A 10,713-nucleotide genomic window follows, 5' to 3' on the forward strand; every position below is an offset into this window, starting at 1 on the left:
GTCTTCTGTGCACTTGAATGCAGAATTCCCTCAACACACAGTGCATCACACCGAGAAAATAACTGCACACAACACACATGAACCATGGTTCTCAGAGTGAACACAACACCCACAGTGAGGCACACTGACCAAGCATGACCATACACAGTACACACATCACTAATTAAACTCATTACTCAAAGAGCCAACCACACACACAACCTGTCAAACACAACCACACACATAGAAACCCACATGCAAAACACATACAAACCACAACAAAAAGAACACCGAATTTATGCAACACACATTTCACACACTACACACATCACTCCAAACACACATAAAACATACAGCACACAGAGCGTTGGTCATCCAGGCTGCCTCAGCAAGGCCTTAGGCCTCAATGGCCTCACAATAAAGCATATGCCACTCAGCAGGAGAGAGGCATACACGGCCGACTTCATTCAAGGCTCTTAGAGTGCAGACGCACAGGACAGGCATTGAAAGCACTTGGCAAGCTCTGTGTCCACATCCATTCCAACGCCTTGAACAATTCCTTAAATGGGGCATCCTGCACTGCTTTCTTTTGCCCACATTACCTGAATCCAAAGCTGACTTGCGTCCGCTGCTCTTATTTCACAGCATCTTCTTCTGCACCTTCCCGTGTGCCTAGTGCCAAGGCCTATTCGAAGTCTGCCTGGTAGAGGGTGTACAGAGAGGACAGCCTTCTACTGCAATGTTTACTTATATTTCCATATCACATAGGAGCTAGTTGCACGCATGGGGAAAGCAGCCTGCTCTCTCAGCGAGGGTCTCCTCATTGCACGGTGGACTGTGTACCCAGCAGAGTCGGGCATAAGGCCCTCCCGCAGCAGCTCTTCACACTACTACAAAGGCATCTTCAGGGCACTGCTATTACTCACTGGGACGATTTGGCTCTGTGCGTCCTCTTGTAGTACCCTCAGGATGCGAAGTCCTCTGGCAGGACTAAAAACGTGTGGAGAAAACAAGTGCAGCTCGAGAGGCTTTCTTCAGTGTGCTTGAATGTGGAAGTCTTAGGACTGCCCTTAAGTGTTTAGCCTAAGAATCATAGCAAAGGACGGTTACTCCCCGCAGATCGCAGAGGTATGCTGCCCATGGTTAGTTCAGGAGGACAGAGTTCCGGCCAGAGCAGAGCTCTGTGCTCATGAATGGAATATCAGCTGTAAGAAGCCCCAACAGCATCTGCCCTTAAATGTAGTTGCACGTCCTATTCACAGCACGTGTATCTCTTGGACTTAAGGTGCATCCACAGAGGACACCCCGCACATGTAGGTTTTGCCATCCCACTCTGTACGAGGGAGGAGAATGTAACTGAAAGGGTTAGATAGTGAAATTAGAGCTTAGGTACTGCGGAGCAATTTCTGTTGCAGGTTTGTGTTCATCTTCACTAGCCGTAAAGAGCAGCGTACTTGACAGAAGCTCCCGGTGCTGCCTGCTTCAGGCCCATCGAACAGAATGCCCATCCATTGTGCTTCCAATGCTGTGCGGAAAGCAACTCGCTCTGCTTCCTCCCCTGAGACTGGGTGGAAGATCTCTTCACAGTATGCCTGTGTCTGGGAGTACAAGTACATATAAGAAGCTCACTTTGCCACAGCAGTGTTTAGCTGCCAGTCTGGATATGGCTGAGCAGGAAATCACTTGAACTGAGACAGCCTCAGATCCTTCTCTGCAGGACAACAGTCCTGAGGCTTAGGGCCCATCCGCCCCCGTCCTGTGGAGAGGCTTCGCGTACACCTCTTGCCGGCCATGTTGCTTGTTGCCTGACGCCAGTGTGCAACTGGTTCTCCGAGCTGGGTCTGCCTGTGGCACGGGAGACCGGCTTATATAGCGCACCACCGCCCTGCCCCCGCCTGCACCCCCAAGGTCTACCCTGCACCTCTGTGAGGCATTCGTGCAGTAGCAGAGAAAAAGTGCCGTTTTAAACTGCCAAGCAGAATTCACTGCACGCAAGCATCTCTCTGTCAGCCAGGCTGGGTCATCAAGGCCTTAGGGCTTAATGGCCACACAAGCGAGCGTCTGCCGCTCAACAGGAGAGAGGCGCATATGGCCGACTTCATTCAGGGCGCTTAGAGTACAGACGCACAGGACAGGCGCAGAAAGCACTTGGCAAATTCAGTTTCCACATATACTCCAACGCCTTGAATGTGTATTAAAGTTATGGCCCTTTAAACCTACTGTTAGAGTTAATTTGGATGATGTTCTAAATGTCCATATTTTCTTCCAATAGAATGTAGCTTTCAGGGAATTGTCCAACTCTTTGTTTCTTACGTGAAGTACAATAGGACAAGGACTTCTTTTCCATAACTCAAAAATCCTGCCTTTCAAGCTCAGAAAATATTCTCAACCCAGATTCTTCATGAAATAAAACCCAGTTGCTGTGGCACCTGACTTTATGGAGGAATTGACTTCTTGAAGGCTACAAATTAAAATTCTGTAAAAATTGCACTTTATTCTATGATACTTTTTAAGTATGTTTTAAAGAGCCACGTGAGAAAACGGCAACAGAACACTGTAGAAGTCCTAATTAAAGTAAAAATGTTAACTGGCTATTTTATAGAATTAGTATTAAGGATGCTTATGGCAGTATAAACATAGTCACACAGTACTAACAGTAAACCACATGTAGTAACAGAAGCTGTTTTTCAAATGTGATTTACCCCAAAGTGGGTTATGCCCTGAGTAATGCCTGGTTCTTAGGTTTAGCTCTTATATTTCCTATATTCTAAGTTAGTAATAGCTTTAAATTCCTAATTCTTGTCCTGTACATCCTAAAAAATCACTACTGTCCAACCAAAGCTATTATTCTGTTTTCTCAAAGTTGAGTCACGTGCTACACTCTGGCAAGGTGACCTCCTCCAGATTCGAAACTTCTTTATCAATCAATGTGTGTCAGTGGAGAACCACTGGTTTAGAGTGTTAATCCCCAAAGGAATTTATGATCTCTACTACACGTGTATTAGTCAACTCAACTCTGCAGTGCACAGCACCCTTTTGCCTTCTCTTTAGAAATTAAATTACATGTAGAAAGACTGGTTGGCTTACATACATAAAATGTCATTTACTTGATAATAATTTCAACACAGTTGAATGCACTTGTTATAACATTCTTAAACAACATTACAGCATCTTGTTTAGGATGATAATGGGCCCTTAATGAAAGTTAATGAATTTGTAGACAAATAGACCAGTCATGCCTTATTAAGATAAGTTGTGTTTGAGAGATGGATTTTGGCTCTTTGTATTTTATGAATACCTTGTGCAGCCCCAAAGATTTTCCTCAGAGCAGCCTTCATCTTCTTGTTCCTGAAACTATATATTAGTGGATTGCACAGAGGTGTTATCACAGAATAAAACAAAGTAATAATTTTTTGCATTTCCACTGGGTGTCCCGATCCGGGACTAACGTACATCACCATAACAGAGCCAAAAACCAGGATCACCATGGCCAGATGAAAAGCACAACTGGAGAAAGCCTTCCATTTTCCCGCTGCTGAGGGCATCTATAGCACAGCCAGAATCACCAGAGGTTAGGAGCAAACGATAAAGAGGAAGGTGTCGATCATGAAAACAGAATTGAAGGTCGAGTAAGTGAACTGTGTGGGTGGTGTCATCAGAACACGACAGCATCATCAGTGGGACAGGATCACACACGAAATGTTTGATGGTGTTTGGGCCACAGTAGGGCAGCTGAGAAATGAGGACAACTGGGTTTAGGAAGAGGGTGAACCCACACGACCACCCAAAGACAACGAGGCCCGTGCACAGCTGTCTGGTCATGAGGCGCGTGTAATGCAGAGGGCGGCACATGGCAAGGTACCTGTCAAAGGCCATAATGCAAAGGAAGAGGCCCTCGTTGTACCCAAAAGAGAAGAAGTAGAACTGCACAAAACAGCTCACAAAGGAGATGGACTTGCTTGTGGACAGGAAGTTGGCCAACATGTTGGGGATGGTGGTGGTGACATATTTCCAGGAGAGAGAAATTCCCCAAGAGGATGTACATCGGGGTGTGAAGGCGTCGGTCCCACCGCATAGCACAGGCAATGGCTGCATTCCCCATCAGGGTCAGGGTGTAGGCCACAGAGAAGAGCCCGAAGTAGAGGAGCTGCGCTTTGGGGCTGGAGGGAAAGCCCATGAGGATAAAGTGGCTGATGGCGTGGGTGGTTTCTCTGCAGGAAACATTCATGAGTTCGGAGGGCGTGGCGATGACATCAGCTATTGCACTCTAGTGGGGTTTGCTGGCTCTTCCACCAAATGTCCTTACCTTGTTTTTGCATAAAGAAATACCGAATGAGGTTTCTGTTAAAACAACAAAACTGATCCTCACAACCTATACCCCAAGAGTATGATTTCATTTTAATTAGATGAAAAAAATAAAATAAAAAACATGGTTTGTTGTAATCTCCAAATTACGTCAGGAACAGGATTTACACATAAGGAGTGCAGAAGTTGTAATTTTGAATATGTCACTTAACCTCTACTTGTTAACCTCATCTACGGATAGAGTATTGTACAAGCAAATCAGTGTATATGAAATTTCTTCTAAAGCATTCTGTAAAACTAATTTAGCATAATTAGTAATAGCGATAGTAACACCAAATGAAGCACTACTTAAGCCTCAGTGTCTCACTGAGGAACAGTGAAGGGGCAGGGCAAATATTCCTCTTTGTGCTTGTTTATGGTATTGCAAAGCGATGACTCAAAGGGCCTCTCTCTCTCTGGCACAGATGTGTATGACATGACCACACAAGTTTGGTGTGTAGGAAATGCTTTCTCTCTCTCTCCAGCTGATGGCTTCAGCTCCAGAGCATGGGGAAGAGCCCTGCACTTTGGCATTCAAATTTCCCTGGTTGAAAATTTTAATGCCCTCTCTTGTGAATGTGAGAACTAGATATGCCATTTGGGGCACCTGACCTTAGGGAGAGCCACTGCTCTGAGTGGATGGACTGTTGATGGGATGAGAGTTAGCCAATTTTTCGAAAAATGTGGTAAAGTTCATTTGCATGTTTAGATTTGTGTGTGTGGTGTTCTAAATTGCTTCGACTGCTGCTTTCTGTGTTTGAAGTGTTTTTGTTTTTATACTTACCTCTGGTACATTTGTGCCCATTCAAGGCATTTTCTATTGACATGAAATGTCTTGCTTCCCTCCCTCCTGCTCCTGCCCTTTCTCCAGTTCGTTGTTACTGAATCAAAGCTTAATTTTTCTATGTCTTGTCTCCTTAGAAACCTATTCATGGCTGTCACCACATTTGGCATTAAGTGGAAAGACTGCTGTTTATAATCTTATTGCCCATGAGGCTATGTAGACTGAACCTTTTCTGAATGGAATCTGATAGTTCAGTCTGTTTCCCATAACAATCACATCATCTCAGGTGGCAATTAGGGCAGGTCCCAGATTTCTCAAATTATATGAAGGGATTTTTTTGGTTCGTGTTTGTATTTTGTGTGTGTGTGTGTGTGTGTGTGTGTGTGTGTGTGTGTGTGTGTGTGTGTGTTTTGCTTGGCTTGTAAGACAGAAAGTTTCTCTCTTTATTTGTTATGATTGTATAGTGAATACTTTTTCAAAAAGGATTATTTAGTATTTTTATTCTGAATAACTGTGTAACTTTCTCAGCTGAGGTTGTTGTATAGTATGTGGGCAATAATAAATGTCATCTTTTCTGGAGACAGCAAATTGTAGAGTTAGTGAATCTTGGAAATTCATTAGAAATGAAAAACAGAGTGCCTTTAACTTATGAACATTTAAATTGTACTTCAGTACAAGTAGGACAGAATACACAGAGGCAAAGAGAAAGAAAGCATAATATTACTATTAATGTAAGAGGCTGCTGATATGAGCACATTTCAAAAATAACATACTTATAGGATGCCCACAAACTATTCTGCTGTTTCTTTTATTGATGAAATAGCTCATTTAGTTGCCACACAGGTCTTAGTGGTTATCTTCATAACTGAATTTGACTGAGTTTTTAAAACTCACTTTATTTTTGTCTGTTATGCTCTGGCCTGTGTCCTGATATGTTGGTGCCCTACTCTAAGCTATCTTAATTAGTCATTTTCACTGACCTTGGGACCCCGTGGTAAATCAAATCAGTATTAATATGCACACATCTGGGTTTTCTGAACAGTATTGCTTGGGTACACAAACTTTAAAAGTCACAATGCAAAGATCCTTCAAATGCAAGAAACAGAAAGCACAAAGACGCAGAATGACTTGTCATTTAAGGACAGGTCATTTGCCATGAAACCAAGTCATATTAAATTAGTGAAACAGATTGCACTATGTGGGTTGGAGAGATATGATATTAGAGTGGAATCAGAAATTTGTCATTTTTTGTCTATTGAACAAGCAACAAAATTCACCATGATATTGATAATAAATCTATCCCCAGTAATTTATCAGTTAAACATTTTCATACACTCTCTCCAGGCCTCTTGTGCATAATACTCATTAATATTTCCAAGATTTGAGGATATAAGAGAAAGATTAATATTTTGAAACCTTGTCTCTGAATTTTATTCTGATCAGAAGATACATACATTTTCAGAGCATGAAGAAAGCATTTGCCAGTAAATCCACTTATGTAGTAAACTAAGCATTTGCAATAGAGCATGCAGAGTTTTAGTTATGTGGATACATGTGGAGAATAAAGGTCAGAGATGGGAAAGAAAATATTACCCCAGAGCAAAAAGCATGTGAGGGACTTGTGAAAAATTGGGTGATCCAGTATGCCACCTGCCATGAGTTGCAAAGAGTGAATTTTGAGAGATATTTCTTGCTGTCTTCAAAGCTCATATTTGTAGTCAAAATAAAAATCCTAGATACACATACTGTTTATATTATTTCCTTGCATCATGGCCTTTTGGCATTTGGGACCCTCTCCCCTGATATAAATATTTCTTCAACAGATGAGATTGTTTTTGAATTTTATTTCTTTATACTCAAATCCCAATGTCTGCTATTCCCTGAGGAACAGAACTAGGTCCTTATCTTTTCTCATGCTTCCACTAACCAGGCATTGCCGAAGGTTCCTGGGCAATAATTAAATGGTAATAAGCTTGTTGTCATAGCTGCACTAGCAAGATGTATCATTAAACTCCCTGTCTCTATTTTTGAAGAAAGAGAAAGAATTCTTTCCTTACCCATATTTTCAGATTTGTTGTTTTAGTCACATTTCAGTTGTAATTTTATGATAGCTCTTTAAACATGACATTTAAGTGTTAAGACTGGTACAGGGTTATTCAACAAATGTTTGTTGAGTCCTGGCTGGGGACTGGCTATGGGAAGAACATGGCCTTTGCTTAAATACTGTGGTGGATCACAAGTGTAGTGCATCTAAACCCTGTCAGATAACTGCTCTCCTTACAACTGATCTCTCATGTCTTCCCTGAAGGAAGATCGTGTGATGTACCTCCATGGCTGCAATGGTTGTCATATTTCTTTTCAGGAGAGACCAGTTCCTGGGTCTTTTCTTGACCTTGATATCTGTGAAAATTGCAGGCCAATTTTTTTCTTGTACAGTGTTTTTAAATCTAGGTTTGTCTTTATATACTTTAGGATTAAATCTAGGTTAGGAATCTGTGACAGCAATAGACACCACTTACTTTTATTGAATTGTAAAAGGTGACACATGGTTTCAATTCATTCCATTTATGATAATGTTCACTTTGATTAAAGTGATGAATGCCAGATTATCCACTGTAAAGTCTTTCCCCCTTTGTTATTAGTGAGTAGATTGTGAGGAGGTAGGTACTTTGAACTTTGTAAATAACTCATCAAACTTTCAATTTGTTCATGTATTTATTTCAGTCTGTATGTACTCACAGTTCCCTATATATATCGACTGGCTACAGATCTATTACTATCACTAATTTGATACTCAAATTGTCCCTGATTTGTCTGGTTGGATCTCATTCAAGCCTACTTCGGTGTCCTTTTGGTATGTACTGACAAATCTTTTTCTTTTTTCTTAATATATATATATATATATATATATAATTTTATTAAGGTATCATTGATATACACTCTTTTGAAGGTTTCACAAAAAAACAATGTGGTTATTGCATTCACCCTTATTATCGAGTCCCTCGCCATACTCCATTGCAGTCACTGTGCACTCAGCAATCTTTAAGTACTTCCTTGCTTTCTGGCACAGAAAAGATATTCCAGGCATATCTTGTACTTTCTGTATCCCAGTAATAGAATCAGCCGTTTTCTTAAAGAGTATGGAGTTCTTTAATGAACCATGGTAGGTATGCTTATTGTTTTCGGCATGTCGCTGCTTAGGCTCTCTCAGTGGAGAGATTTACTTCTATATTTATCCACATACATTGAAAACCGTTAATTTATGCTGTACTTTAAGTCCAGTCTGACACTGCAGGGTTCATTCTAGTTTTCACCCTTTCTGTGTTTACTCCCTTTTCTGACAGTGAGAAGCCTGGTTTATTGTACTTTATTTATTAACTTATTTGGTAACCCCCCTATGCCTCTAGCTTTTCATTTCCATTACTGTACCTTCCTTCTGCAGAAGGAACTGTTGCCCTTCTTGAGCATAGATTTCCCATACCAGGACACCCCCATACCTGGACACTCTTCTGAACCTTATCAGTCTCTAAATTTCATGCCCGTTACCCCTCCCCTCACCACCCCCCTCACTCACTTGGGCTCTGATGCTCCCCTCTGGATTACCTAGGTCTATTCCTTGCAGTGGACACCTACCTCTCTCTGCCAGAGCTAATGGCTTTATGGCTGATTTTTTGGAAAGGAAAGGAAAAAAAGAAGAAAGAAAGAATAAATGAATTCCCTTCTTTTGGATAGGAATGAATATTGCTGTTATCCTGTCAGGTCACTGTACCCAGGAATTCATGCATCATTTTAAGGAACAAGATTTTATGAAAGTTAAAGGTCACTTTAACAAATCTCCAAATCTTGAACACTTCCCCAGTAACCCACAAAGAGTAACTTCCTGCCCCATGTTTATTATATAGTATAGGGGTATTAAAATTTGGCCTCCTCTATTCCACCTTCCACCTACAGGTCACCCAGCAGAAGGGTTGATTCACTGGATTGGTCCACTGGCCTTCACATGTCAGTGTGTATACAAATCCCCTGGGCTGGAATGTAGTATCAAGTTCCTGGCTCCTCCCCATAAGTGTGCCCTATGCCAGGCACCATGCCAGTAGGTTTTACATGTAGAATGTGAGGGAGGCAAAACCCTTTTCAGTGATAAAAATTTCAAAGAAATGAAGAGATTAGATTTGGCTTCAATTAAGTTAGGCATTTTATCTTTCAAGAGATTAGGATAGCCCTGTGAAAATTATATCCAATTTGAGTATGGTTTCTAGGTATTATGAAATGGTTATGCCTTTTCCTCACTCTGACAACATTATAACATTATGACCATTATAACAATGGTCAATATTATAGCAGCCATTATTTTAAAAGCTTATTTCTTTTTTAAATTAAAATATCATTGATATACAATCTTATGAAAGATTCACATAAACAACATCATGGTTTCAACATTCTCCCATATTATCAACTCCTCACCCCCCACTGCAATTACTGTCTATCAGCGTAATAAGATGCTATGAAGTCATTCCTTGTCTTCTGCATGCTGTATCACCTTCCCCGTGACCTACCTATATTGTGATTGCGAATTATAGTGCCCCTTAATCCCCTTCTCTCTCACCACCCACTCTCCCCAACCCCTCCCCTTTGGTAACCACTAGTTCCTTCTTGGAGTCTGTAAGTCTGCTGCTATAAAATCTTATTTCTTAAACTGTTATAGTTGATAAACAATAAGATTTAAGGAACAGTTTTTGAACATTAGACTTTAAGAGACAAGACTAATCAATCTTTGCCCTGAAGAAGCACACAGTCTGGCAAGCCAGTCTGATAAAAAAAAGTCCTAGGAAGTCTATAGTGGTGAAAATCCCAGTGAAGGGCAGAAATTCAGACCCGATTCATTTTTAGCTAATTAGGTAATTATACTGTAATCCTACCCTGATAGTGATGCACAGTCTTGGCCAAGTTGATTTCTCCAGGGATTAGAGAGGAGGACGTGTTCTGGACTCTACTTCAGCTGGGCACTCTGAGTCCCTTCAGCGCTGGCCTCTTTTCTCCAGGCTTTGTGCACATTGTCCCAGAGCCACAAGGTGGCAGTGTGAACCTCATCATGCCTTGTTCAAACCAACTGAAGCCATGGGCTTTCCCGTGCACACTCACCCTGCCCGTGCCCCTCACACTTATGCTGGGAGCAGTTCAGAGCAAGGTTCCTTCTACTCCCCACCCTCCGTCCCAGTCTCCTCTGTCTTCTACCTTCTCTGTGTTCTCTTCTAACCATTGCTGGCATGGAAACAGGCTCTGTGACATCTCCAGTGAGCCCATTGTCTTCTGCTTTGCCTAATTTAACTAGGTAGCTGGCCCCACGCAGTAAAACTCTAGGAGTTCCAGGACCATGTAACCTCAATGTACCACAATAATCCTGAGCTCTTTCATAGCCAGGTAAGACAAATTCTTTTTGGGAAATGACAATAAAAACAACCAACCAAAGAAAAGTTTTCCTTAAGGACCAAGGAGCCATTGATTAGCTAATCTACAAAGTGCTCGTCGAAGACCCCGAATAGCCAACGCAATCCTGAGAAGGAAGAATAAAGTGGGGGGGGGATCTCGCTCCCCAACTTCAAGCT

The 10,713-nt window shown here is 41.7% G+C and overlaps 1 pseudogene; it reads right to left on the reverse strand.

The window, feature by feature from the left end:
• Positions 1–1,364: 1,364 nt before the first annotated feature.
• Positions 1,365–4,207, reverse strand: LOC108396592 (olfactory receptor 11H6-like; annotated as a pseudogene).
• Between the last annotated feature and the right edge of the window lie 6,506 nt (positions 4,208–10,713).

Source organism: Manis javanica, chromosome 8 (genome assembly GCF_040802235.1).
Source record: "Manis javanica isolate MJ-LG chromosome 8, MJ_LKY, whole genome shotgun sequence".
NCBI lineage: Eukaryota > Metazoa > Chordata > Mammalia > Pholidota > Manidae > Manis > Manis javanica.